At 49.9% G+C, this 19,924-nt stretch overlaps 1 long non-coding RNA gene across 1 annotated transcript in view; it reads left to right on the top strand.

The window, feature by feature from the left end:
- Positions 1 to 470: 470 nt before the first annotated feature.
- LOC136374088 (uncharacterized) overlaps positions 471 to 19,924 on the top strand; it is a 212,896-nt gene continuing 193,442 nt past the window's right edge. Inside the window, exon 1 of the long non-coding RNA XR_010745820.1 lies at positions 471 to 536. This is a non-coding gene — a long non-coding RNA (uncharacterized lncRNA). The remainder of the gene's footprint in view (positions 537 to 19,924) is intronic.

Raw genomic sequence — 19,924 nt, 5'->3', positions numbered from 1 at the left:
TTGTCGACTGAGAATTCTGATTGGCAGTAACAGAGACCCTCGTTAGGCCCCATCAGCAAATTAACTTAAACACCCCTGAGGATGCCAGTGAAAGAAACAATGATCCATGGAATGCATGTATGCCCAGAGTCACCAAACACCACCTAAAATATGGAATTTTTCTACCTTGCTGGGACAGGCAGACATTTAAAGAATTAACTGGGGGCTTCAGGGAAGATGAGGCTGGAAGAGGAAAACAGCTGTGAGGGGAAAAATCCCCATGTCTACAGCAGGAAACATCTCTGCCTACTCAGAATTGGTCAATGGAACTGGTCTCTCCCCTTCTTTTGAAAAGGATGCCTTCAGGTGAACTTTGCAGCTCCAAAGGCTTTGGACCAGAGCTGGGAAGGTTCAATCATGTAGATGTTAGATAGACAGAAAGATGGATAGATGGATAGATAGACAGAGGGAGAGATCAAGAGATAGATAGATAGATAGATAGATAGATAGATAGATAGATAGATAGATAGATAGATAGATGGATGGATAGATAGAATGTGTAGGTCATTATGGAATGTGATCAGACACAGAGCACTACTCTGAGAGATGCATTCTCTGTGCATCTGTGCCCTAGCAATTTCTTCTCTTGGACCTGATTACACTGATGGTGCTAAAGTGGCTGTAATCAGAAATGAAGAACAGCTCCTCCCACTCCCTGTGATTTCTAAGGACCAAATGGAATGCCAGGATATTGATTTCCTTCTCAATTCTTAAAAACAACATGCAGATAGCTTGGGATGCCAAAAGGCACAGGACGTATTAACCTGAAAGTGATGAGGAAGCTGGCTGACAAGTGGCTGGCTTAGCAAAATGATTGTTCCATCAGCATAAATGTCCCTGCCAAAACTTACATATTCTCATGCAAAAATGCTGCATTTCAAAGAGCTGCAACATTACAGACTAAATATCAAGAGAAATAATTTCTAATACTCGAGAAGGGCAGAAAAACTGCAGATAAAGAGAACTGCTAAAAAAGAGAAAAAGAACTGGGCTTGTGCACACAGGAAAAGAAAAAAGAAGGGAAAAAAAAACCCAGGAAAAAAAAAACACAACAAGAAACGGAAGAAGTGAAAAGGGCATTCCCAACAGTACCTAAGCACCTGAATGAACTAAGAGAATGCTGAGACACTTTAAAAATGGTAAAGCTTCCTGAGCAGCTCCTCCCTAGGCTTGTCGTCCACAGCCTTCCCCAGCTTCCTTGTCCTCCTGTGAACACACTCCAGCCCCTCCATGACGTTCTGTTTCCCAGGGACCCTAAACTGGACACAGCACTCCAGCTGTGCCCACAGTGCTGCCCAGCACAGGGGGACGGTCAGTGCCCTGCTCCTGCTCTTCCCCTACTGCTGACACAGGCCCGGATGCACTTGGCCTTCTTGGCCACCGGGCCTCAGGGTCTGCTGCCATTGACAGGCACCCCTGCCCCCTGTGTTCCCACACAGCTCCCCAGGCACACAGGTGCACACTGGACTTTCCATGCAGCATCCAGAATTTCTACATGGCCTTGCCGCTCTTAGCAGCAGCACAAGACATTAGGCAAGGGGCCTTGCAGCTCCACCCCCCACTGCAGGCTCCAATGCAGTTTTCAAAGCTGCAGACTTCCCCACAGAATGGAGCAACAGAAACTTGCTGCTTCTGGGGTTTGCCTCACAAAAAGGATTCAAAAGCACATGGTTGGTTTCTATTGCCACACGGCACAACAGCGGCCCCCACAACCTCAGGGACAACAGAATCGTCTTCTTCGTAGAAGTGAAGAATGAGGCGACAAAACTGCACCACACTGCCACAAGGCAAACACAGGCCTCCCAAATGGGAAAACAAACAAAGAAACCTTGTGGCCCCCAGAAGGAGTCCCTGCACCCTTGGCCATAGCTCTGCAGAAGCCAAGCCCTAGAGCTTCAGTGGGCCAAGTCGCCAGATGCTCACGTGCAGCACCAGCCCTTTGGTGCCTCAGCATGGCAGATCAAAGCCCATTTTGCAGCTGTCCCTGCCAGGGGGGAAACGCTGGGTCCTGCCAGGACTGCAGCTCTCAGCATCCTCAGACAGCAGCAGCAGCAAGTGCTGGCTAGGCAGAAACTTGCACCTCCAGAGGCCTTGCACGAAAGACAGCACCCTCCAGAACTGGCACTTATTGTGCTTGTTTCTATGGCACTTTTAGAATTTAATGTCAGTTACAAACACCATAGCGTGAATAATAGATATTACATTTCAGTTCTTGGGCCAAAAAATGGTTTCAAAATCCACAGCAGAAAAGGTTGTTAATTTTTAAGAAAGAAAAATCCTTGAAACTGTGTTTGTTATATGGGTTTAGAATAAGATATTTTATCTAAAAATTACTTCCATCCCCTTTAACAATAATTTGTAAAGGACATAACTGTAGAAAACTGGGGAAGAGTCATGCTGTCAGACACAAGATAAGCATGTTTGGCACAAGTCTGGCCATGCACGGGAGCAGTTGAATGAGGCCTGTGCTAGGGCTCTTCCTAGGGAATGTCTCTGGGCTGAAGCCAGTAGTCCAGGCTACTGCTTCCCTGGTACCTCCCAAAATGTTGAAAGACATCTGTAGTTTTCTTTTCAAAACCGTGCAGTCTAAGAGGTGTGAGTCTGGCCTGGGATGCATCACTGGCACAAGCTGTTGTCTATCCTGGTATTGAATTTCAACTTGATAAAGATTTACAGTTTGTAGCAAATTATCTCAGGATGCTTTGATTGGTTTATTCTCATGTGGGGAGTGTTTTGTCATCTAAAAAGAAGCACGTCTTCAGGCCCAGAGGAGCAGAAGCATTAGTGTGGCAATGTTGGGAAGTGGCATCTATTATTCTCATTGCCACTTCATCTCGTATTTGTATCATGAATACAGCTTGATAAATGGCATTTAGGTTGTTTTGATGGAGAAGGGAATTAGGGTTTTACTCCTATCAGTGGCTTTAAGCATTAATGAGTTTTGCCTTCCTTAGAAGCTAATGTGATTTGGGGTTTTGTTGTTGTGTTTCAGACTTTTCTAGAGTTTGCTTTTTTGGCTGTGTTTACAAGTACCTCACTTCAGCGGCCAGTGATGTTCATTAGAAGAATCAAATTTTCACATTAACTCCACTTTGCCTTTAGACAGACATAAATGTTGCTCAAAAGTCCAACTCTGTGCACCCAACTCAAAAAATGCAGTCCTTGCCAAAAATGTCTTGCAGATGGATTTTCAAAAGTAAATGTAACTTGGTTTATTTCCCCACATAGGAAGAGAATATAATTTAGCAATATATCTCCTCTTCCTGAAGCTGCTCTTTTTGTTGGTCCTTTGACACTTGAAATCAGTGCCAATGTTTTCTAAATGTGCTCTGGTTGCTAATGAAGAAAACCTCTACAATGTAAAATATTAGTAACTAAAAGTAAGAAATGTGGCAGATCTCTAGAGTTACCTGACTATATTCACTTGATGCACACCTGCTTGCATGTAGAAACAGTCAGTCCCAGAGCAGCTGACCAAAAGCTTGAGTGTCTGTGTTTGACATTCACCACATGCTTAACGTATTATTGCATGTGTGCTTTATGGAATAGAAACATAGCAGAATGTTCTCTTACATCACACTCATAGAAAAATGGTCACATTTTCCCACTATAAAATATCAAGCCATTGTCTCTTTGGAGCAACGTTAGCGCTAGAAGGATGACTTCAATCCAGAGTATGAGGAATACTGAAATTTACATTCTCAGTCTGACAAAATGAATTTCAGACAGTTTCATGAACAATGGATAAAGAAGGATAAAACTGTGAAGACTGTGTTTCATCACAGCCGTATTTTGGATTCCATGGAGCCTCTGAGTGAGACAAAGGGAAACTGCAGAACTGGCATATATGCTCAGACACCATTTGGGCCGGCTCTGATTTTTCAAGACCCTGCCCAAAAAACCCATTTTGGGCTATCTATGAACAAGCATTAAGGTCAGAGGTGTCCCAAGCAGAGTCTTAGAGCGTTGCTCCTTCTGTTGCCTGTTGAGAAGCTTAATTACAGCTCTTGAGTGATACTGTGACTTGGGGATTTATTTTTGCTGACCTCCCAGAAGAATGGTGGCTCACAGAAACAAAAATCTCTAAAGTCAAACAGAGTGTATTTTCAGTGTTTTACCAAAGTTTGCATTTTATGGTGGTAGTAAAACATTCTTCATGTTTTTTTTCCCTTGAGGATGCTGCTTCATACTAGCAGATTATCAGCAGTTAGAACAGATATGCATGACACCAGACCTGCAGGATGTGGTTACTGCTGACTCTGGCTCAAGGCATTTTTAAGCAAAGTACATCAGATTCTAAACTGTGCAGAAGTGTTTGGATGCCCTAATTTTCTTTTGATTTCTCCCTCACAGGGTAGCCCCAGCTACTCTGAAATGAAGAGCAGGTGCCATTACCTCCACAAAAAGCTGTCATATTCAGAGCCGCATATCTGAGTTTGACAAGCAGTAAGTGGAGTCCTGGCATCAGATATCTGCTTTAGCCTGCCAAAATCTATGGGCTCTAGATTTTTTATTTCAAATAGAAGATTCGGTTTTTAGGACTATTTAAGTTTGTATAGAGCAGTAGGTTATATTAGAAATGAGCAGTAGACTATTTGTTTAAAAGAAGATTACTAAGTTTAAGAAGTTGAAAGAAATTAGTATGGTAATTTAGCAATAAAAAAATTGCACTGTTGATAACTCCTTCTCTCATTGGTGCTTATACCATATTTGGAGTGGTTTTCTTCTGGTCAATTCTTTTCTTTAAGACTTAGGTTTGCCCACTGAATTAATTCTATCCATAGAAGTTGGAAGCCCACTACTGCTACTAGGAAATTATGCACATTTTATGAAAATATTGTAGCACATGGCAATTCTTTCTGATAAGTATAGGGGTGTTTTCCAAACTTCCTTGTTAATGCAAACTCTTTTCCTTATACTGTCAAAGGTGTAAATGTTTGGACAACCCCCTCTCCAAATCACCTTGTTTTGGTGGGTTACAGAGGAGTGCATATGGGCTTCTCTAAACTGTCAGCTGAAGCAACTCCCAGGACTGCTTGGAGATCATGGTCTCACCTTGTCAGTGAGATGAGGAATATCCATATCTTTTGCAAGTGTTCTGTAAAACACATATACAAATGTTGGAGGCAAGGTACTTCAACAGGTTTTAAAGAGAAGGAGGGTTAAAGTGTCCCTATGGAAACTCTGTCAGTTTTGTAGTTTTCTCAGAAATAGTCTGTCACAGCTGGTCTTCCCAGAGAGACACAGATGTTGATTCCTGCACAGACCTATGGGGACTTTGAAGTCTAGTTCTTTTCCTAAATTTTCTGCCACTTATTTATTTTGCTGACAGAGGCATGGCCAGCAATGCCATAGCCTTCTTCTGGGGAAGGAGATGAAATGGACTGAGTGAGGGCAATATTTGAGAACATTCAAAGGGGCTCTGAATGCCCCTTTCTTCCAGTGGAGAGTATTTTAGAACTTCATCAATTGTCTCCATGCCAATGATGTTGAGCCTCTATACCTGAAGAGATCTTGGGGCACTTTGTGATTGAACACCTGTAATATCATCTAAGCCTGCTTCTATCCCGATGTCACTCATTTCAGTGAAGAGAAAGAAGGAGACAAGACTGTGATAATTACATCAGGACCATTTATTCCCCAACCAGCTTAGGGTAGGATTGCAGAGCAGGATCGTAAATAAATGAAGTTTCTGAAACCTAAATTCATATGGAAGATTCCCCTCCATCTGACCTTGTGAGAAAGCTCAACATTTCCTTCTGAGATGTCTCTTAAAGGTGCAAAGTGTCCTTTAGGGCTTCTCTGGTGTGCCTTGAAAGTGCGGAAGGCTCTTCTTCATTCTTCCTCTCCAGACCACCGTGCCTTTGGAATGCGCCCTGCTGGCCGTATTTTGCACACCTGTGGTACTTCTCTTTGAGGCAGAAAGGGCAGTGGCATTTGCAGGCAAAAGCAAAGGAGGAGCGAGGCATCCCAAAGATCGTGTGCAGATGCAGGTCTTCAGCTGCGACTCAAGAGCATTTGGGCTCCTGCCACTTGGATTGGGTATCCCGAAGTGCAGTCTCTTTGGCTGCAGGAGAGTCTTGCTCAAGTGAGAAGTCAGAAAGATCAATGAGGGTGCTCGGAGAGGTCTCCTGCGGTGCAGAGCTGTCAGCGACTGTGAGGTGAGAGTGGGCCCAGCCTTGGCCAGGGCGGAGGCCCCTGGCAGAGCCCGGAGCAGCCTGAGCCTGGGCAGGGGCAGGCTGGAAGGAGGCCCTTGTAGCTGCAGGAGGCAGCAGCAAGGCCCTGGTTGCTTCTTCCCAGGACCGGGTGAAGGCTCTGCTCTCAGAGCCCAGCGGGCAGCTGGCTGCTCCCGAGGGGAAGCGTAGCCAAGCTGGGCACAGCACAGACGGGTGGCATTGGCCGCCTGCAGTCTGCACGGGAGGAGAGAAAGGCAAACAGCAGCCAAGGGCTGCAGCCCTGGCTGAGGATTCCTACTCTTGTGCCGGCTGCCCTGGAGCTCCTGGGAAGGGTGAGCAGTGTGTGCAGCACTCTGGGCACAGGGGGAGGGAGCCGGGCTGCTCCACAGGCTGGAGCATAGGGCAGCGTCCTTCAGGCGCGGCAGCTCTGCCGGGGAACCGAGGCCAGTGAGGCGGTGACAGCTTGTCAGGCCAGATCTGCAGGAGCCAGTGCCTCACACAGCTCTGGGAGGAGGCGCCTGCGGTCCTGGAGCTCTGTACTGAGCCACAGCAAAGGCGTGAAATGTAGAGTGTTTTACAGAAATATTCGGTGGCACCAAGCCAGCCTGCTTTGTGCTCTCTGCACATAGCAAGCACGGAGCTGCTGGGAGAGAGAGAACCAGGCATGTGCATGAGAGTTGTGCTTGAGTAGTGGACTGGTTTGGAAGAGAGCAGAATTTCAGCAGGCAATCTGTGTTTTCTTTATTGATTTCTAAAAGAAAATCACAATCTGGCTTTTACTCAGGAATGCCTTTCCGGACTGATTGAAGAAATGTTTGTGTTTGGTTCCCAGAAAAAGAACCAAACCAACTCAGAAAAGGAAGGAGAGGTATTGGGGAAATGCTCAGGTGTAACAAACAGAGGTTAATCTTATTTAGCTTTAAGAGACAGTGCTGTACCCTGTATTCTCCCATTGCAGTGATTACCGTGTGCAAGTGGCACTCTTAGCCTGGAAAATAAGAAGAGTGGTCCTGTTAAGAACCACTTACGAGGTGGTTAATCTCGTCCCTTGAATGCTGGAATGCATTCAAGGGAAGAAAGAGGTTTTTGGAGGCTCTTGACCACCAAAGGAGAATTTGAGGAAGGGGATATGCCCCAAATCACTGTGTCAGTGAGCAGAGTTGTGTCCGAGGCCCTGCCATATTTGATCCATGTTTGGGCAGGTTGACAAGACAATGAAGAAAGCTGTATTGTGTAGTAGGATGGGAACTTGGCCCTTGAAAGAGAAACAGTGTCTTGGTCAACAGGTGGGCAGTTAACCTTTGAAAGAGGAGCAAGGCGTTACGGAGCCGCTGTTGGCATGGGGTTGGTATTGTGAGCCATCATGGCCTCATCTCCTGCGCCGGCTGTGTACGAGCTGATGCTATAACTGGGACAGCTCCACTTCTGGGCAGGAGATAAAAGGCCTGGTTTTGGGGTGGAGGGGTGAGAAGGATGAGATGCACACGGCTTTAATCCAGGTGATGTCCTGTAAGTGCATTGTCTACCTGCCCCTCCAGCCGAGCACCATGCTCCAACTCCTCCTACTCCGTGGATTTTTGGGAATCCAGGGGTTGGGATGTCTTATCTGCCACTGCAACTAACAGAATAAATGTGCTTTGCAACCCCCATTGTGTCTTAGGTTATTTTGTTCTCCTCCTGAACCTGTGAAAACGGCTGCCAAGGGTCTTCAGGACACTCCTACTCTCATGTCAATAAATTCTAGAAGTGATTTAAATATGTCAAATAATTGGAGGGAATTTTTAGATGGCGAGTTTCAGCAGACATTGCATATGTCTCAGTTCCATGGATACAGACTAGTAGGTGAGATTGCTGGGTATGCATGTGTTAGGGAAGTGATTCCCCGCGCACCCAGTGCCAAAAGAAAGGAACGCCTCCTCTCTCACACAGAGCTGGCAGCAGGGATCGGGCCCTACTTGCTAACTTTCACTTTGGCGATTTCTGTTGAGCAGAGAAGAAAGGTGAAAATGAAACCTTTTCCAGCTCTTTCCCTCTGGTTTACATTTTTGGGGGCCAAAACTCTGTGCTGCCAGTGACCCAGGTGTGTGCAGAGCAACGCAGTCCCTACAAACCCTTTGGTTTCCCCACAAGTCATCATGATTTGTACCCAGGTGTGCCCAGCTCTGGCGGGAGAAAGAGCGCACAGCACAGTGGGCGCCGTGCCCTGCCCAGCCGGGGCTCTCTGGCACACAGCAGCAGCAGCGACAGCGCCTTTCAGCCCGCTCCTGCCTTGGCTTCGAGTGGGACGCAGAAGCCTCTGGGAATCAGCACCACCTGCAATGTTGGTTTGCTAGACGGAGAAGCCGTGTTCACTCACACCTTGGAGCAGCTGCTGGTAGTGGGCAGATCCTGCCAGTTCGACTGCTTCTACAGGGGAATAAAAAGGCAGGGGTGTACATACATAGGAGCCCTGGGCATGTCCAATAAGTGTGCACATATCTGGGGAGATTTGTTAGGAATGATTTCAGCTGTTCTACCAATAGCACTTTCTCTCCTGGTTCCGTGCAATGCTTTGGGCCATTTGCTTGGTCTGCTTTCTTTTGCTTTGGTGCCATCAGAGTGCTCAATTGGGGTACAGGCTGGAGGAGCTCTGGCCACTCTTGCTTTGACCCTCAGGTCCCTTGAAAAACAGGTTTGGCCAACCAGGTGAGTTTGTGCTGCTTTGTGACAGAGGAGAACTTCCCAGGCTATTTTGTGTTTGCTGTAGAGAAGGTTGGGTTGCTTTGCATAAATTCACAGACCAACGCAGAGCATTTGCTTTGTGATGTCAAGGCAGGGTTGCCATGTGGTTGTGGTGACATCAGAAGGTTGCCTCGGTGCACGGAAGGCCTCAGTGTCAGAGCGGCTCTTGGGCTTGCTCAATGCAGGAGTGTCCTCCTGGTTGATGCTTTTGTCAGTGGTCAGCTGAGCACTGACAGGCGCTTGTATTGTCTTACATTTCAGTACAGCCTGCAAACTTGCAGAGCAGCATTAAAATGATTCGCCATCTTGCTGCAGCAGTTTGCGCTGTGTATGGCATTTCTTATTCAACCTATTATGTGACCAACCTGGCACGTAAGTACAGTTTTTCCTTGGGTGTAACCTAACCGGGCTTTTTTATATGTCTTCCTGTTCTTTCCAAGTGACTGGGTGGATTTTGGAAGACCATTAGGATGCCATTGGTTTCGTAAAGCTCCTGTCAACACGTTCAGCTAAAAAGGGAGTATTCTTAGCCACGGGGGCAGCATTTGCAAGGGAACCTGCAGGGGTTCTGTTCCGTCCATGAGTGAGTCTGTGGCAGCCAAGTCTGTCATTTCCTCAGCTGGCAGGATCAAGGACAACATTGAAAATGTAGACTGAGAGACTTTCTCAGAAGGCCTTCTAAAAGCTCTGCAGTTGTTCCCAGAATTCAGAGGAAGTTTATTTTTTCTAAATTTTGTCAGGAGAGGATATGACTCTCTAACTGGCCCTTTACTGAGTGCTAAAACAGTGATTCCCTTTGCAATGAAATGCAAACTCCAAAGCAGTGAGTGTCTGCTCCTAAACCCAGGAGCTGCTGCTGTGCTGTTTCACAGCAGAACTACCACAGCTCACAGTGATTTTGGGGAAGCTTTTCTGGACAAATATTTTCAGCAAGTTAATGAGAATGAGTGCATGCAACTGATTACAAAGAAAACAAAGTGCCTGAAAAACAGGGGGGAAAAGCGGCTTTATGTGATTGGTAGAACAGGAGCCCTGAGTGTCAAAGAACAATTTGCATTATCAAGTTTGTATTCATTTACTGGCAAAACAGGCCAAAGTGTAGGCACAGCTAAAAATATTGTCCTGTTCTCTTGCTGGCTGTGTGGAAGAACTGTGTCTCCTGGAGGGATGCTGTGAAATGGAAAATACTCACTGTTTGGGTTGATTTGTTCACTGCAATTCACTAGCCCAGGCAGTTTTCTCAAGGAATCTGGTTCATTTTCCTCACCTACTGCAGGTCGCCTGACCCGTGTATTCAGAGGTGCCAATCCTGAGGTGAGTGAGAAAGGAATATGAAATGTTCCCGGTGTTTAAGAACAGTGAAGGTGGGCTTGGAAAGTGTGGGAGAATCAAGAATGAGGCATCACTCCATGATCAATATGATCAAAGTGAGCCATTTATTGCAGAACTATTGTCTCTTTATAGAGTTTTCAGCCTTAATCATGCATTTAATGCTACTTCCCAATTGGTTGCTGCTTAAAAGCACATGTTGATTCTTCAGGTCCTACTGGTTTAATATTCTTGCATACACAGCAGATTACACAGTTCTTTTTTCTGCTTTTCATCCAGTTTCTCACATCCTGCAGTTGTTAGTCATATTTTGTTTTACTTTGTACATGACTTCTAAACCTTGTGCTGTTTCGTACATACCCTCTTCATTTTTCTTCTTCCTTCTACATAACTTTTGCTGCCCAAGAAATAGTTACAGATTTAATCTTTAAAACAAAGTAGATTGCTCACATGGGCCAATTTTGAGAAAGACAACCCGAAAAGTAAATTGGAAAAACACTATAGAAAAGAGGCAGTCGGGTAAAATGAAAGAAATTCCATTTCCATTACTGCATCAGAAATAGCGACAGTGTACAAGGATATATCCCCCTTCTTCATTTCAGAGATGTAAAGGACTAAAAGCTGTGTTTTATCGAGAGGACATTGCTTGCCCATGGTAGCCGGGGGGGAACACTGAACACAGAGGCATGGGGGGTTCTGTTGAATCAGCCCCTTTTCATTTAGTCAAGTGACTTAGGATCGCACATGGCAATCAGAGCTGGTGATTACTCTTAGCAGAGGGGCTGGTACATCTGAAACACAAGAAGCTTCTACCTGATAGACTATGGAGTGGTCCTCATGATTCCCTCTGTCCACAGAGTAGAAAACTGATATCAGTATCTCAGAAGCCTCTCTCTTCTGCTGGAGAAGAGGCGATAAAGGAGCAAAACATGGGAAATCACCGCAGGACACCATGTGTTTTCAAACAAAATCCAGATATCCCTGATATGGTAAGTGTCAGTTCTGGAGGGTGCTGTCTTTCGTGCAAGGCCTCCGGAGGTGCAAGTTTCTGCCCAGCCAGCACTTGCTGCTGCTGCTGTCTGAGGATGCTGAGAGCTGCAGTCCTGGCAGGACCCAGCGTTTCCCCCCTGGCAGGGACAGCTGCAAAATGGGCTTTGATCTGCCATGCTGAGGCACCAAAGGGCTGGTGCTGCACGTGAGCATCTGGCGACTTGGCCCACTGAAGCTCTAGGGCTTGGCTTCTGCAGAGCTATGGCCAAGGGTGCAGGGACTCCTTCTGGGGGCCACAAGGTTTTCTTTGTTTGTTTTCCCATTTGGGAGGCCTGTGTTTGCCTTGTGGCAGTGTGGTGCAGTTTTGTCGCCTCATTCTTCACTTCTACGAAGAAGACGATTCTGTTGTCCCTGAGGTTGTGGGGGCCGCTGTTGTGCCGTGTGGCAATAGAAACCAACCATGTGCTTTTGAATCCTTTTTGTGAGGCAAACCCCAGAAGCAGCAAGTTTCTGTTGCTCCATTCTGTGGGGAAGTCTGCAGCTTTGAAAACTGCATTGGAGCCTGCAGTGGGGGGTGGAGCTGCAAGGCCCCTTGCCTAATGTCTTGTGCTGCTGCTAAGAGCGGCAAGGCCATGTAGAAATTCTGGATGCTGCATGGAAAGTCCAGTGTGCACCTGTGTGCCTGGGGAGCTGTGTGGGAACACAGGGGGCAGGGGTGCCTGTCAACAGCAGCACACCCTGAGGCCAGGCGGCCAAGAAGGCCAAGAGCATCTGAGCCTGTGTCAGCAGTAGGGGAAGAGCAGGAGCAGGGCACTGACTGTCCCCATGTGCTGGGCAGCGCTGTGGGCACAGCTGGAGTGCTGTGTCCAGTTTAGGGTCCCTGGAAAGCAGAATGTCACGGAGGTCCCGGGCACTGTGTCTTAGGCACAAATGGTGGCCCATTTCCCAGGGAAACTGAACTGGCCCCCCAGATTCCTGGTGTCATTTTGCAGGAGAACATTGGCAATTCCAGGCCAGATGGGATTCCTATGGGTGGTACCTTGGGTCTGGGAGAAACCCTGATCCGTCTCGAATTCGGGCTGGTGGAAGACCAGCCCCGGACACGGCGTCTTTGATACAAACGGTGTCCATTTTCCCTGGGAAACCAAACCCGCCCCCCCAGGTTCCTGGTGTCATTTTGCGGGAGACATTTGGCAATCCCAGGCCAGTCAGGATTCTCATGGGTGGTACCTTGGTTCTCGGAGAAACCCTGATTCGTCTTGAATTCTGGCCAGCGGGAGGCCGATCCTGGGCACGGCGTCTTGGGTACGAACGGCGACCCTTTTCCCTGGGAAACCAAACCCGCCACCCCGAGGTTCCTGGAGTCATTTTGAAGGAGACCTTTGGCATTCCGAGGCCAGCCAGGAGTCCCATGGGTGGTACCTTGGGTCTTGGAGAAACCCTGATCCGTCTCGAATTCTGGCCTGCGAAAGGATGGTCCCGGGCACTGCATCTTCTGTGCGAATGGTGTCTCTTTTCCCTGGAAAACCGAACCCGCACCCCCAGGTTCCTGGTGTCATTTTGCAGGAGAAAGTTGGCACTCCCAGGCCAGCCAGGATTCATATGGATGGTACCTTGTGTCTGGGAGAAATCCTGATCCGTCTCGAATTCTGGGTGGCGAAAGGCCGTCCCTGTACACAGCGTCTTTGATACAAACGGTGTCCCTTTTCACTGGGAAACCATACCGGCCCCCCCCCGGTTCCTGGTGTCATTTTGCAAGAGTCCTTTGGCACTCCCAGGCAAGCCAGGATTCATATGGGTGGTACCTTTTGTCTGTGATAAACCCTGATTCGTCTTGAATTCTGGCCGGCGTAAGGCCGGTCTCAGGCACGGTGTCTTGGGCACAAATGGTGGCACTTTTCCCTGGGAAACCGAACCCGCACCCTCAGATTCCTGGTGTCATTTTGCAGGAGAGCTTTGGCACTCCCAGGCCAGCCAGGATTCTGATGGGTGGTACCTTGGGTATGGGAGAAACCCTGATCAGTCTTGAATTCTGGCGGCGTAAGGCCAGTCTCAGACACTGCTTCTTAGGCACAAATGCTGGCCCTTTTCCCTGGGAAACCGAACCCTTCCCCCCAGGTTCCTGGTGTCATTTTGCAGGAGAGCTTTGGCACTCCCAGGCCAGTCAGGATTCCCAGGGGTGGTACCTTGGGTCTGGGAAAAACCCTAATCCATCTCGAATTCTACATGGCAGAAGGCCAGTCCTGCGCATTGCGTCTTCTGCGTGAATGGTGGCCATTTTACCTGGGAAACCACACGCACCCCCCCCAGGTTCCTGGTGTCATTTTGCCTAAGATCTTTGGCACTCCCAGGCCAGTCACGATTCTCACGGGTGGTACCTTGTGTCGTGGAGAAACCCTGATCCGTCTCAAATTCTGGCCGGCGGAAGGCCCGCCCGGTCACGGATCCTTGGGCACGAACCGCGGCCCTTTTCCCTGGGAAACCGAAACCGCCCCCCCAGTTTCCTGGTGTAATTTTGCAGGAGAACTTTGGCACTCCCCGGCCAGCCAGGATTCCCATGGGTGATACCTTGGGTCTGGGAGAAACCCTGATCCATCTCGAATTGTGCCCAACAGAAGGCAGGCCTTGGGCACGACGTCTTGCATACGAAAGGTGGCCCTTTTCCTTGGAAAACCAAATCCTCCTGCCCTAGTTCCTGCAGTCATTTTGAAGGAGACCTTTGGCACTCCCCGGCCAGCCAGGATTCCCATCAGTGGTAGCTTGGGTTTGGGAGAAACCTTGATCCGTCTCGAATTCTGGCCGGCGTACATCCGGTCTCGGACACTGCTTCTCAGGCACAAATGGTTGCCCTTTTCCCTGGGAAACCGAATCCGCCCCCCCAGGTTCCTGGTGTCATTTTGCAGGAGAGCTTTGGCACTCCCCAGCCAACCAGGATTCCCATGGGTGTTACCTTGGGTCTGGGACAAACCCTGATCCGTCTTGTATTCTGTCCAGCGGAATGCTGGCTGCGGGCACGGCGTCTTGGGTACGAAGGTTGATCATTTTCTTTGGGAAACCAAACCCTCCCCGCCTGGTCCCTGGATTCATTATGATCGGGACCTTTGGCACTGCCCAGCCAGCCTGGATTCCCATGGGTGGTACATTGGGTGTGGGAGAAATCCCGATCCGCCTCGAATTCTGGCCGGCGGAAGGCCGGCCCTGGACACGGTGTCTTTGATATGAACGGTGGCCCTTTTCCCTGGGAAAGCAAACCCTTCCCCCCTGGTTCCTGCAGTCATTTTGAAGGAGACCTTTGGCACTCCCAGGCCAGCCAGGATTCCGATGGGTGGTAGCTTGGGTCTGGGAGAAACCCTGATCCATCTCGAATTGTGCCTGGCGGAAGGCCAGTCTTGGACACTGCTTCTTGGGCACGAATGGTGGTCCTTTTCCCTGAGAAACCAAACCCACCCCCCCAGGTTCCTGGTGTCATTTTGCGGGAGACATTTGGCATTCCCAGGCCAGCCAGGATTCCCAGGGGTCTTACCTTGCATCTGGGAGAAACCCTCATCCGTCTCGGATTCTGGCTGGCAGAAGGCAGGCCCCGGGCACGATGTCTTGCATACGAATGATGGCCATTTTCCTTGGGAAACCGAACCGGCCCCCAGATTCCTGGTGTCATTTTGCAGGAGAACTTTGGCACTCCCAGGCCAGCCAGGATTCCCATGGGTGGTAGCTTGGGTCTGGGAGAAACCCTGATCCGTCTCGAATTCTACACAGCATACGGCCAGTCCCAGGCACTGTGTCTTCTTCACAACTTGTGGACCTTTTCACTCGGAAGCCAAACCCGCCCCCCCAGGTTCTTGGTGTCATTTTGCAGGAGAACTTTGGCACTCCCCGGCCAGCCAGGATTCCCAGGGGTGGTACCTTGGGTCTGGGATAAAACCTGATCTGCCTCGAATTCTGGCCAGCGGATTGCTGGCCGCAGTCTCGGCATCTTGGGTACGAACCATGACCATATTGTCTGGAAAACCAAAACCGCCCCCCCTGGTCCCTAGAGTCATTTTGAAGAAGACCTTTGGAAGTCCCCAGCCAGGCAGGAATCCCAAGGCTGGTACCTTGCCTCTGGGAGAAACCCTGATCCTTCTCGAATTCTGCACGGCGTAAGGCCAGTCCCAGGCACTGTGTCTTATGCACAAATGGTGGCCCTTTTCCTTGGGAAACCAAACCAGCCCCCCTAGGTTCCTGGTGGCATTTTGCAAGAGACCTTTGGCACTCCCAAGCCAGCCAGGATTCCCATGGGTGGTACCTTGTGTCGTGGAGAAACCATCATCTGTCTCGAACTCTGGCCGAAGGAAGGCCCGCCCGATCATGGAGTCTTGGGCACGAACCACGGCCCTTTTCCCTGGGAAACCGAAACCACACCCCCAGGTTCCTGGTGTCATTTTGCTGTAGAACTGTGGCACTCCCAGGCCAGCCAGGATTCCCATGGGTGGTACCTTGGGTGTGGGAGAAACCCTGATCCGTCTTCAATTCTGGCCGGCGGAAGGCCGGTCCCAGTCACCGAGTCTTGGGCACGAATGGCAGCCCTTTTCTCTCAGAAACCGAACCTGCACCCCCTGGATCCTGGTGACATTTTACAGGAGAACTTTGGTACTCCCAGGCCAGCTAGCATTCTCATTGGTGGTAGCTTTGGTCTGGGAGAAACCCTGATCTGTCTCGAATTCTAGACTGCGGAATGCCTGGCCCGGGAACTGCTTCGTGGCCACGACTGGTTGCCCTTTTCCCTGGGAAACCGAAACCGCCCCTCCCCGGATCCTGGTGTCATTTGGAAGGAGAACTTTGGTGCTCCCAGGCCAGCTAGGATTCTCCATGGTGGTAGCTTGTGTTTGGGATAAACACTGATCCGTCTCGAGTTGTGGCCGGAGGATTGCATGCCCCGGGCACAGCGGCTTGCGAACGAATGGTGGCCATTTTCCTTGGGAAACCAAACCTGCCCCCCCTGATTCCTGGAGTCATTTTGAAGGAGACCTTTGGCACTCCCCGGCCAGCCAGGATTCCGATGGGTGGTAGCTTGCGTCTCGGAGAAACCCTGATCCGTCTCTAATTCTGGCCGGTGTAAGGCCGGTCTCAGACACTGCTGCTTAGGCACGAATGCTGACCCTTTTACCTGGGAAACCGAGCCCGCCCCCCCAGGTTCCTGGTGCCATTTTGCGGGACAACTTTGGAACTCCCAGGCCAGTCAAGATTCCCTTGGGTGGTACCTTGTGTCTGGAAGAAACCCTGATCCATCTCGATTTGTGGCTGGCGGAAGGACGATCCCGGGCACAGTGTCTGGGGCACGAATGGTGGACCTTTTCCCTGGGAAATTGAACCTGCCCCCTCAGGTTCCTGGTGTCATTTTGCAGGAGACCTTTGGCACTCCCAGGCCAGCCAGGATTCCCATGGGTGGTAGCTTGCGTCTGGGATAAATCCTGGTCCGTCTGAAATTCTGTCCAGCGGAACGCTGGACGCGGGCCCGACGTCTTGGGTACGAACGTTGACCATTTTCTTTGGGAAACCAAACCCGCCCCCCCTGGTCCCTGGAGTCATTTTGATGGAGACTTTTGGCAGTCCTCGGCCATTCAGGATTCCCATGGGTGGTAGCTTGGGTCTGGGAGAAACCCTGATCAAATTCTGGCTGGCGTAAGGCCGGTCCCAGGCACTGCGTATTCTGCACGAATGGTGGCCCTTTTCCCTTGGAAACCAAACCCACCCCCCCAGGTTCCTGGTGCCATTTTGCGGGACAACTTTGGAACTCCCAGGCCAGTCATGATTCCCATGGGTGGTACCTTGTGTCTGGGAGAAACCCTGATCCTTCTCGATTTCTGGTCGACGGAAGGCTGGTCCCAGGCATTGCGTCTTGGGCAGGAATGGCGGCTATTTTCCCTGGGAAAGCAAACCCGCCCCCCCACGTTCCTTATGTCATTTTGAAGGAGATCTTTGTAACTCCCAGGCCAGTCAGGTTTCCCATGGGTGGTACTTCGGGTCTGGGAGAAACCCTGATCGGTCTCGAATTGTGCCCGGCAGAATGCAGGCCCCAGGAGGAACGGCGTCTTGCATAGGAATGGTGGCCATTTTCCCTGGGAAACTAAACCCTCACCCCCTGGTCCCTGGAGTCAGTTTGCAGGAGAACTTTGGCACTCCCAAGCCAGCCAGGATTCTCATGGGTGGTACATTGCCTCTGGGGGAAAGCCTGATCCGTCTCGAATTCTGGCTGGCGGGAAGCAGGCCCCTGTCAAGGCGTCTTGCATACGAACGGTGGCCCTTTTCCCTCGGAAACTGAATGGGCACCCCCAGGTTCCTGGTGTCATTTTGCAGGAGAACTTTGGGACTCCCAGGCCAGCCAGGATTCCGATGAGTGGTAGCTTGGGTCTTGGAGAAGCCCTGATCCATCTCGAATTCTGCACGGCGTAAGGCCGGTCCCGGGCACGGCGTCTTGGGCACGAATGGTGGCCCTTTTCCCTGGGCAACCAAACCCGCCCCCCCAGGTTCCTGATGTCATTCTGCAGGAGAACATTGGCACTCCCAGGCCAGGCCGGATTCCCATGAATAGTATCATGTGTTTGGGACAAACCCTGATCCGTCTCGAATTCTGTCTGGCCGGACGCAGGCCCCTGTCACGGCATCTTGGGTACGAACGGTGGACCTTTTCCCTGGGAAACCGAACCCGCCCCACAGGTTCCTGGTGTCATTTTGCAGGAGAACTTTGGCACTCCCAGGCCAGTCAGGATTCCCATGGGTGATACATTGGGTCTGGGAGAAACCCTGATCCGTCTCGAATTCTGGCTGGCGGGATGCAGTCCCCTGTCACGGCGTCTTGAATACAAACGATGGCCATTTTCCCTGGGAAGCCAAACCCTCCCACCCTGTTTTCTAGAGTCATTTTGCAGGAGACCTTTGGCACTCTGTCCTGGGTTGTAGTTTAGGATGTATTCTATCACCATCTTCAGTTAATGGCCCATCAATGCCTTTTGCATGACTCAGAGATAACTCCCTCTGGGAGTTATCTCTCTCTTTAATGGCCCATCAATGCCTTCTTCATGACTCATCATGCCATTGTGAGATGCTCCGCCCATGGGGAAGAGCCAAGCATTCTCACCTGGATATAAGCTGGGATTTGGGACAGTAGAAGCAGCCCTCACCCACTGGATTCCCAGAGGACCGGAGCTACCAGACCTTTCTACAAGATTTCTGTTTCAGGAAGACCACCTCGTCTGGACTGTTTCCATCACCCTGATCGGGTTGTATTCTGACTCTGTCAGTGGTTTTTCTTTTTGTATTTATTTTATTTTATTCTATTTTATTTTCCTTTTCTTGTCATTAAATTTTATTTCTGACTTAGAGCCTCTCACTTGGTTTGTTTTCAAAACCACAACACACTCCCAGGCCAGGCAGGATTCCCATGGGTGGTACCTTGGATCTGGGAAAAACCCTGATCCGTCTCGAATTCTGCCTGGCAGGATGCATGCTCCTGTCATGGCGTCTTAGGTAAGAACGGCCGCCCTTTTCCCAGGGAAACGGATCCTGCCCGTCAAGGTTCCTGGTGTCATTTTGCCTAAGAACTTTCGCACTCCCAGGCCAGCCAGGATTCCCATGGCTCGTACCTTGGGTCTTGGAGTACCCCTGATCCGTCTCCAATTCTGGACGGTGGAAAACTGGCAATGGGCATGGTGTCTTGGAAAAAACTTTGGCCATTGTCCCTGGGAAACTGAAGCCACCCCTTCAGGTCCCTGGTGTCATTTTGCAGGACACCTTTGGCACATCCAGGTCAGCCAGGATTCCCATGGGTCGTACCTTGGGTGTGGGAGAAACCCTGATCCATCTTGCATTCTGCCCGGCGTAAGGTTGGTCCCGGGCACGGCGTCTCGGGAACGAATGGTAGAACTGAATCTGTCCCACCCGGTTCCTCTTGTCATTTTGCAAGAAATCCTTTTGTTCTCTATAGGGGCAGAGAAAGATGTGGACTGTACTTCGTGACTCTCGTGTCATGGGAAGAGGGAGAATGCTGCAAGCGGGTTTGTGTGTGCTCAGAAGGGGTTTCTATGGCTTAGCTTGAAACTGGACCTCTGCGTGTATTTTGTGCTCTCTACGAGCAAAAAAGGCTGTGGACTGTAGTTCGTACCTCTTGTGTCATGCGAAGACGGAGAATGCTGCAAGGCGGTTTGGGTGTGCTCAGAAGGGAGCTCCCTTGCTTTGCTCGAAACAGGAGCTCGCCATTCTTTCTGCGTTCTACAAGAGCAGAGAAAGCTGGGGACCATTGATCATGCCTCTCGTCTCACGAGAAGAGGGAGAATGCTGCCAGCCAGTCGGCATGGCGTTAGAGGGGAGTTTTGTGGATTTGCTCGAAACAGGAGCCCTGCGTGCCTTTTGTGCTCTCTGCGAGCAGAGAAAGCTGAGAACCGTAGTTCGTGCCCCTCGTGTCACGGGAAAAGGGAGAATGCTGCAAGCCGGTGTGAGTGTGCTCAGAATGGGGTTCTTTGGTTTAGCTGGAAACAAGAGATTGCCATGACTTCTGTGCTTTCCAACATCAGAGAAAGCAGTGAACCTTCCATTTTACATGTAGTGGCATGTCATGAGGGTGAATTTTGAAAAACAGTTGCGGTGGCCTCATATTGGGTGTTTTGTGGATTTGCTCGAAACAAGAGCCCTGC

The sequence above is a fragment of the Sylvia atricapilla genome, chromosome Z (assembly GCF_009819655.1).
Source record: "Sylvia atricapilla isolate bSylAtr1 chromosome Z, bSylAtr1.pri, whole genome shotgun sequence".
In the NCBI taxonomy this organism is placed as follows: Eukaryota; Metazoa; Chordata; class Aves; order Passeriformes; family Sylviidae; genus Sylvia; species Sylvia atricapilla.
This window is presented reverse-complemented; position numbering and strand designations above follow the sequence as displayed.